The sequence below is a fragment of the Zalophus californianus genome, chromosome 1 (assembly GCF_009762305.2).
Source record: "Zalophus californianus isolate mZalCal1 chromosome 1, mZalCal1.pri.v2, whole genome shotgun sequence".
NCBI classification, from domain to species: domain Eukaryota; kingdom Metazoa; phylum Chordata; class Mammalia; order Carnivora; family Otariidae; genus Zalophus; species Zalophus californianus.
The window spans coordinates 172,097,372-172,106,604 of NC_045595.1; the positions used below are offsets into that span (position 1 = coordinate 172,097,372).

Consider the following 9,233-nt stretch of genomic DNA (forward strand, 5'->3'; position numbering starts at 1 on the left):
AAAAAAGATTTTATTAATTTGACAGAGACACGGTGAGAGAGGGAAAACAAGTAGGGGGAGTTAGAGAGGGAGAAGCAGGCTTCCCGCTGAGCAGGCAGCCCGATGTGGGGCTCCGTCTCAGGACCCTGGGATCATGACCTGAGCCAAAACCAGATGCTTAACGACTGAGCCACCCAGGTGCCCCTGAAAATATCATCTTTTAAGTTTCTATTCACAGGTCTCTCTCTCTCTTTCTTTCTCTAGAAGACACATGTTAGACCTCGAGAGGTTGAATTTGAACCACTCTAAAAGGCAGAGTTCTGCTTTTCTCAGAGACAACACTCATTTTTCATGCTGAGGATGTTGTAACTCAGCCATGCCCCTCCAGGTGCCTATCAAGAGTCTCTGCATTGGTTGGTGCACCAGTGCAGATGACATGGTAATATCTGCATCTCAGGAAACAATGTGGTTAAATTTCAATTGCATTTTCTGCTAAAAGTATATGCTCTTTATAATTTTTATTATATAATAAAACAAGAAAAATATGAAAAGTACAATTCTTACATAAAATAATTTTTATTTTACCTTCTAACCCATATTTGAATGTATATAAAATATAAATAAAATTTTTAAAGCTAAAAGGAAGAGAAATTTTATGAGAATAAGTTGACTTAGTTCTCATACATTTAAAACTCTGTTCTGAATGTATACTTTTCTTATAATATATAATATCATATATGAAAGAAACATTACTCTATGCTGATATGCACCCTGGGAAGGTCATGGATTCTTTTTAAAGTAGAAGAAGATAGGGTACATGACTGACTAAAGATCAGTTCAAAGCATGTGTTCATTTTGAGAGGATTTAGAGTCATGGTTGAACAATGTCTTAACCTCTTCAATAAAAGCTGTTCACAGAAACCCACAGAGCCATATTTGCCACATTTCTGCCAAGAGTGGCATAGAATTTAGAGAGCTGGAATTGTATCTTTTAGAAGTCAAGCTCTCTAGCACAGTTAATAGATTCTTTTTGAAATTCCCTCATCCTACTGTGGAATAAAAAAGATATCCTTCAAAGAGAAAACCTATAATGATCAGGAAGGTCATGAAGAGGATTTTTGCTTTAGAATACACAACCCCTAGCCCCCTTGCTACTTAAGTTTTTATGAATTAATGCTATTTTAGTTCCTATCCATAGTTCATGTCTTTAACATGATTTATTGTCAATTTACCTCCATATTTGCTATAGAACTTGCTCTGGGTTACCTTCAATAAAAGAAAGGTCAGTTGATGAAAAACGAGGTTAACATTATGATGAGAATTTTTTAACACTAAACACTAAACCCACCAAGAGAAGAGAATATTACTGAAACTAGCCAGAGATGTTACGATGTAACAGAAAATCTGCAAAATGGGTAATCCACAGCCAGGTGATTAAAGCATTACTAGACTGGACCTTTGAATTTGAGTATGAAGATAGTAGAATTTAGTTTGTGTGAATGCTTTTATGTGACTTTATGAGTTTTGCTAGCAACATGTATGTGAGGTCCTAGAAAACTGATGTTATCAGGGTGATCTTGCTGATGAGATAGAGTAAGAGAACTGCAGAACTCATCTGAGTCTGTTAGGTCTGTCAAATCCAAATTTCTATCAATATTAGTAGGGACATTTCAATAATAACAGGAAATGTCTTCACAGCTGGAGGTACTTAAAGGAATATTGGATTTTGAGTAAGTAGTCATATTTTTCTTTTAAAGATTTATTTATTTATTTATTTGAGCAGGGGCCAGGCAGAAGGAGAGGGAGAGAATCTCAAGCAGACTTTGTGTTGATTGTGGAGCCTGATGTGGGGCTCAATCCCATGACTCTGAGATCATGACCTGAGCCGAAACCAAGAGTTGGACACATAACTGACTGAACCACCCGGGTGCCCTGGTTCAGTCACTTTTCAAAATGCCTTACTTTAAGCAACTGATGTTACTTCTCATCTGCATAGTGAGATTATTAATACCAGTTTTCTAGAGCCATTATGAGGATTTCAGTAATTAAATGTGAAAATGTTTGGTACATGGTAGGAAACTCAGTAAGCCTTAGGTAAGCCTGAAACTATTCACTAAAAATTAAGAAAAATATTGTTTATCAAAAAAACTTTGAATCCTTCTTGACATGCTTCCTGTCATGCAAGCATCAGGACATTTTGATTTTTTCTTAAGATTTTAATTATTTATTTGACAGAGGGAGAGAGTGAGCACACAAGCAGGGGGGAGCAGCAGATGGAGAGAGAGAAGCAAGCTTTCTGCTGAGTGGAGAGCCCGATGTGGGGTTTGATCCCAGAACTGTGGGATCATGACTCTAGCCAAAGGCAGATGCTCAACTGACTGAGCCACCTACGTGCCTGAATCAAGACATTTTGACTCTTCAGAAAGAAATGATTTTTATTTATATGAAATTTGTTCAACAACAACTTTATTTCATCTGTGACTCTTGTGATATCATTAGTGTTTCCACACCTCCTCCCTAACTTTTACCATAACCTTCTCCTAAGGCTTGCACCCCATCTGTTCTTGTTTCATTATTTCTTCAAGGTACATCCTGCATTTAATCATCTAGGAACTCGTCCATAAACCTGGTCACAATCAATCTACCCTGATGATCACATATGTGGCAACTAAAAGATGGAGATGGAGAAATGGGGTTTGATACAAAGATAAAATGAGACTCTGAATTTATGTGAAGCATAGATTTAGATTTTGGTAAGGGATAGAATTTAAACATGTATTTTGCATGCACTATTTGATTTGACAAAAAAAAAAAACAAAGCAAAAACTTCTGGCATGTTTATATTAGACAGGGCCCATTTGACATATCAAAATATCTTATTATAAATGCACCTTTTAGAAGTTGGGTTGAAAACTATTGACATTGAGGCTAGTAGGCATTGACAGCTTATCTTATTTTCTTCCTTTATTAGTTTTTTTTTCTACATTTTTGAAGCCAGTAAATTGTGCCTGTCAGCACCACTTAGAAGAACAAGTAAATACTAATTAGCTTGAGGCTTTTGGAATTTCTTGACCTGAAGTAGCCTTTCCCCAAGCTAACTTACACATTTTGATTGCATGTTCAGGGAAACAGTACCATTCCTTTAAAATGGCGATTCCCTGTTGAATAGGGCATATTTTGCAGAGTTGATGATTCTTCGCATATACAGATCTATACACATGGAGTTTCATAAAATATGAATGATGCCTGATTTATAACAGAATTTCAGTCTTAACATTTACTTTCAATTGTTTGCATAAAACATGTTTATTCCATTCCCATTAGTAAATTAGGGAGACTGAGGTGGGTTTCTCAAGGCTTTTCTCTTCAAACTCAGAGAATTCAAATTCAAAAACAAGAATTAAATGTAGGTTCTGGATGTTATTATTTGTGCTCCTTGCACGAATTGCTTATTCGTCTCGGTCTCATTACCAAAAACACTCTAAATATTGATTTAGATAATAACTAAAAGGATCTAGGAAATAGTAAGTACTGGTCATATAATAGATTCCTTCAATAGACAGGTTATTAATGACTATGTTTTTCACAACTATATTGAATTAGGGCTTATTAACATGTCTTAAGAAATGGTATAATTTTTATAATATTAACAATAGTTATAGCTAAATTTATTAGAATTTTATTGTATACAAAGTAATTTTATACACATTATTTTATTTGATTCCCAAAGCTTATGAGGTTAATTAGTAAAGTAAAAAATAATTACATAATTTTACAAATGTAAAAGAACAGAAGTTCATAAAATGATTTGACTGACATCATAGACATAGAATTAGGACAAGAACTCAAACATTTTCGCCCTCAAATTTCAATATTTCCACGAAAATATGCTATAAGTTGTAATAATTTTTTAATTTGGGGGAACTAGTTCTTAGAAACTATGTTTCTCTTATTATATAAAGACAGCAAACGGTAAAATGTTTAAGCATTGTGATGTTTCTATCAGTCATTAATTACAAAGAAATAATGACAGTCTAAGATAATCCTTCTTACTGTTATTCTATATGAACACAGAAATACGTTAATATTTTTCTAGTTCTATACTCTGAAATGAATTAGTTATATAGACAATCTAAGAATTCTGGATTACTTTCTAATAAGTGATATAATATTCATACATGAATTGGTATTTACTTTACATGTCAACTTTTTATGTTCATAGAAGAGGTCTAATTGGTAATTGTGAATCAGAACTCATGACCTGAAGTGGGTAAGGTGATTTGAAACGAGATATTTAATTTGTAAGACAGAAAAATTGAAATGTGGGTGTATGTTGAATGCCTCTATCATATAAGATTCAACTTATATGTATATAACCAACAAGATCCTGTTTCTCTTGTACTGTATTCTTTTACTGTATTCTATATACTGTAATAAAATGGAAAGGATAACAGCTGCTTTATACACTTGAAATAAAAGTAGATCTTAAAGACAAAAAACTGAATATTAAAATTTTCCTTAACTTCCTTATCCTCAGGAAAGGTTATGATAAAATCTGAATGCCATACCTATTTTGTACCTTGTAAGTCTTCATAATATGATATTTTACATCTAAACCTGTTATTAGAACCCCAAATTAAATATCTGTTTAAAGGTCAATCATTATACCACCTAACAGTGGCCAAGGGAATTCTTAATAGCTTAAAAAGCAAGAGCAATATCAGCATGACATGATGTGTGTAACATTTTATTAGGTAAACAAAAACACAAAGACAAAAACAAGAGAAAGTTAACATTATACATGTATATTTATATAAACATTTATAACATGTAATAGGCATATTTGTATTGATGAACTGTCATTTGTTCTGGATAATCACTGTGATTCTATTTCATTTAAAATTATCTTAATAACAAAAATGAATTAAAAGTTCTGAAAAACAGATTTGTTTAACGAATCCCTAATTAAATGTATTGCTTTATATGTTTTAAGAGTTCCTAAAATATACCTAATCATAAGACCATCTCAACACAAACAGAGCAAATAAAAGAATTATTCCCTAAAACAATGCATCATTCCACAGAAAGTTAAAATTAGTATTTATTGGGAGGGTCTATTCTGTGGCTACCAGGAATGAGAAGAGAAAAACTCTGAAACAAAAGCCTTGAGGAACCACAAGTCAAGTCTGGGAAACTGCAATTAGTATGCAAATCAAAAAGGAAAAGGAAGACAAAATCAGGGAATGATAAACAAAGGTTGGTTGATGATAGATAAAACCGGATTGAATTAGAAGTGGGTCAAAACCAAAAGCAAAAACGAAAGAGCATTTAGAAAGATGGCTGTAAATGGCACTGATGTTTATTTCTTGCTGATCAGGAATTAATGAAGATTGAGTTGGCTTCTATGTACAAGACCAGGGAGAATAATCAGTGCCTTGTGGTTTTAGTGAGTAGAGATTATAAGATGGATTTTAGTCTATTTTGTCTGTGAGAAAGAGAAATAACTTGATTCCTATACAAATGATTCATGGATGCTCTGATGGATGGTGACAAGGAATAATATTTAATGATGTTGTGCAAGTTCTGAGTGATATTGGTTGACCATTTTACGGTCACAGTTGTGTCAGTTACAAAAGTAAGCAGTAAAAATACACTATGACAAGGAGTAGGCAACCAATAAACATTTACATTATTTGATTTCTTTCTGTAATTTCTTTTTTTCCCCTAAGGAATACTCTAACACAAGCTTCTATCAAGTCACCATATTTCAATATCTCCTCTACCCTTCCTTTCTCCCTGATATACTTTTTCTTTTTTCTTTTTTAAAAAGATTTTATTTATTTATTTATTTGTCAGAGAGAGAGAAAGAGACAGAGACAGAGACAGAGAACACATCAGCAGGGGGACCTGCCGGTAGAGGGAGAAGCAGGCTCCCCACTGAGCAGGGAGCCCAATGTGTGACTCAATCCCAGGACTTGAGCTGAGACCCATGACCTGAGGTGAAGGCAGATGTTTAACTGACTAAGCCACCCAGGTATCCCCTGATATACTTTTTCTACACTGAGTATACTCAAATGAAAGGCATAGGGAAAATAAGAGACAGTAATTAGTATTATCCACATATTGAATATACAGAAACTAAATAATAGCTTAAAATTTTATCAGTTGTGAAATTGTAATTTATTTAGTGACATGGAAGAAGCTTCATTTCTCTTGTTATCCAAAATAGTTTCTTACATTTCTTACCATATGTGATTTCTTACGAAAGTGTATTAATTTACCCCATCTTTGTCCTAATTTAGTAGCAGTAGCTCTCGTTAAAAGGGAATTTTACCATTAGGATATCCTTCTCTCTTCTGGAAAAAAATACAGATGTTAAGTCACTAGTATTGAACATAATAGTAGCTTATTAAAACTACAGGATGGAAGGTAATGATGTTGCCAGAACTATCAGGAATATTGTTCTCTGTGATAGCTAAACTTGCAAGATGTCTTCCAAGATTCCCCTTCTGATATGGATACATTATATGATCCCTTCTCCTTGAGTGTGGTGAGAACCTGTGATGTGATGGGACATGTTTATAGAGTCTTAAAAGGAGAAGAGAAAGAATGTGGTGACAAAATTTTGATGAGGTAATGGCTGAAAATTTCCCAAACTGATAAAGACAATAAGCCATATGTTAAAGAAAACCTGGCTCCAAAGTAGAATTTTAAACAATTTATCTATATAGTAATACAATAGAGTAAAATTGCAGAAAAGCAAAGACAAAAGAAATTTTAACATGCCCCTAGAGAAAAACAACAACAACATAATACCATCAAAGGAACAATAATAGAACTTAAATCTATTTTCTAACTATAATAAAAGCTAGAAGACAAATTATATTTTTAAAGTGCTGAAATAAAATAACTGTCAAGCTAGGAGTTTAAAGCTAGAAAAAATATTTCAGAATGAAAATGAAAGAAGACATTTACAGATACACAAAATTTGAAATAATTTACCATAGTAGAACTGAGTTAAAGAAAATACCAAATATTGCTCTTTAAACAGTGAGGGTATAGCTAGGAGATACAGGCAAAAATTAAGGCTAAATATATTGGTGAATCCAAATAAATATTGCTTCTATCAAAACAGTGATAATGATAAAGTGTTGATGAGTTTAAATACACAATTAAAATCCATAAAAACAGTGCATAGAAATTGGGAAAGGCAAAGAGTTAAAGTGCTTGAAGTTTCTTGCTTTGTCTGGAATAAAGCACAAAAGTTGTGGTTAACTTAAACCAGAATAAGTCAAGATTCAAATTTTTATCTCTGCAATATCCATTAAAATAATGGTAAACAAGCTTATAAGTTCTATGCTGTTTACTCTGTTTGTCATATTCTAGATAGATGACCTTTCTTTACCCTGTTCTTTATTCCTGGGAGGCTGACATTACAGGGGCATTCTTGCCCTTCGACCCTTCTTGGCTTTGGCTAACAGGCACTGGCATGAGGTATGAGGTTAAGAGAATAAAGATTGGGTATATCCCCACTTCAGTCTTTATCGCAGTTATTACATCCTACTAAGGCTACACACAGGGGAGAACTGTATTCAGTAACTCCAGTCTCCATCAACTCCCACAGAAAATATATGTGCCCTAAGGGACAATCAACCAGCCCTCTACTGCACTAGAAACTGACTGCAGGTACAAGAGTGAGCCCAGCTGAGAGCATCAGAGCCCAAGCCAAGTTGCTACCCCACAGAATGATTAGCTAATAAACTTTTGATCTTTAAAGCCCTCACTTTCAGGTAGGTTGGTGCGCAATGGGGAAAGGAAGGGAAGTGCGTGTGAGATCATCACGTGAGCTGGTAGACAGATCTGGCAGTTTAAACCAGACTGAACCTAAGCGGTCAGGGGCAGTGGATGTGGTCCTGCCGAGATCCCAAGATGGCAGTGAACCAACATATAGTCATCATCAGTCACCGGCCATAACCTGAGTCGACATGACTTGCTGACCTGGATCAATGAGTCTCTCGGAAGCTGAATCTGACAAAGTTTGAGCAGTTGTGTTCAGGGGCTGCCTACTGTCAGTTTATGGACATGCTGCTCCCTGGCTCCATTGCCTTGAAGACGAATACATCCAGAACTTCAAAATGCTACAAGCAGATTTTAAGAGAATGGGTGTTGACAAAATAATTCCTGTGGACAAATTAGTAAAAGGGAAGTTCCAGGACAATTTTGAATTCCTTCCATGGTTCAAGAAGTTTTCTGATGCAAACTGTGATGGAAAAGACTATGACCCTGTAGCTGCCAGACAAGGTCAAGGAAGGACAGTTGCTCCCTCTCTTGTTGCTCCAGCTCTGAACAAACCAAAGAAGCCTCTCGACTCTAGCAGTGCAGCTCTACAGAGACCCATTGCAACACACAGAACCACTGCAACCCCTAAGACTGGCCCGGCTGTGGTACAAAAGAAAGTTGGTGTGGGCAATGGGGATGATGAAGTGGTGAATTGATGCAGCAAGTCAGTGTATTGAAACTTACCGTTTAAGACTTGAAGAAAGAGAGATTTCGACTTTGGAAAGCTAAGGAACATTGAATTGGTTTGCCAGAAGAACGAGGGCAAAAACAACTCTGTATTGCAGAGGATGGTGGACATTCTGCATGCCAGAGCCGAAGGCTTTGTGATACTTGATGAAGGGGGCCCACAGGAGGAAAAAGAAGAGTGTCGACAGCCTGGACCAGCAGAGCAACATGCGAATTCTTCACTCCAAATCATGTGCTTAAGTATAAAACCTCCCTTTTATTATTCTTAGAGGACTCACGGGTTTCTTTTCATAAGCAAAAAATGTACCTCTTCTTAAAGTGCACTTTGCAGAAGTTTTACTTCTTTTCCAATGAGTTTGAGTTAGGACTTTTGTAGCAGAGCAGTGTTAAATTCTAGTTGGTTCACCTAGGGAACAAAGAGGCTGACCATGGGGCTCACTGCGTGGTGGCTGGTAACACTGATGGCTGGAGAAGGTGTTTTTATGTAATACACTGAGGTGGAGAGCTCACTACAGAAAGGTAAAGACTGATCTGAATTTTAAGCTAATGTGAAATCTTGGCAGAGAACGTTTTAATAAGTAAATGCCTTAAGAGTATTTGAATGTTTCCTTATTTCAAAATATAAAATGTAACATGACAGGATTTTATGTATTTGACATTGTGTCTGAGAAGGAAGAGCCAGATCTCTGGACCTTTGGAATCTGCTGTTCACAGGCCTTCCAGGGCTA

At 35.4% G+C, this 9,233-nt stretch overlaps 1 pseudogene; it reads left to right on the top strand.

Annotated features, from left to right (window-relative positions):
- The first annotated feature begins 7,927 nt into the window (after positions 1-7,927).
- On the top strand, positions 7,928-8,774 carry LOC113915886 (annotated as a pseudogene).
- The last annotated feature ends 459 nt before the right edge of the window (positions 8,775-9,233 follow it).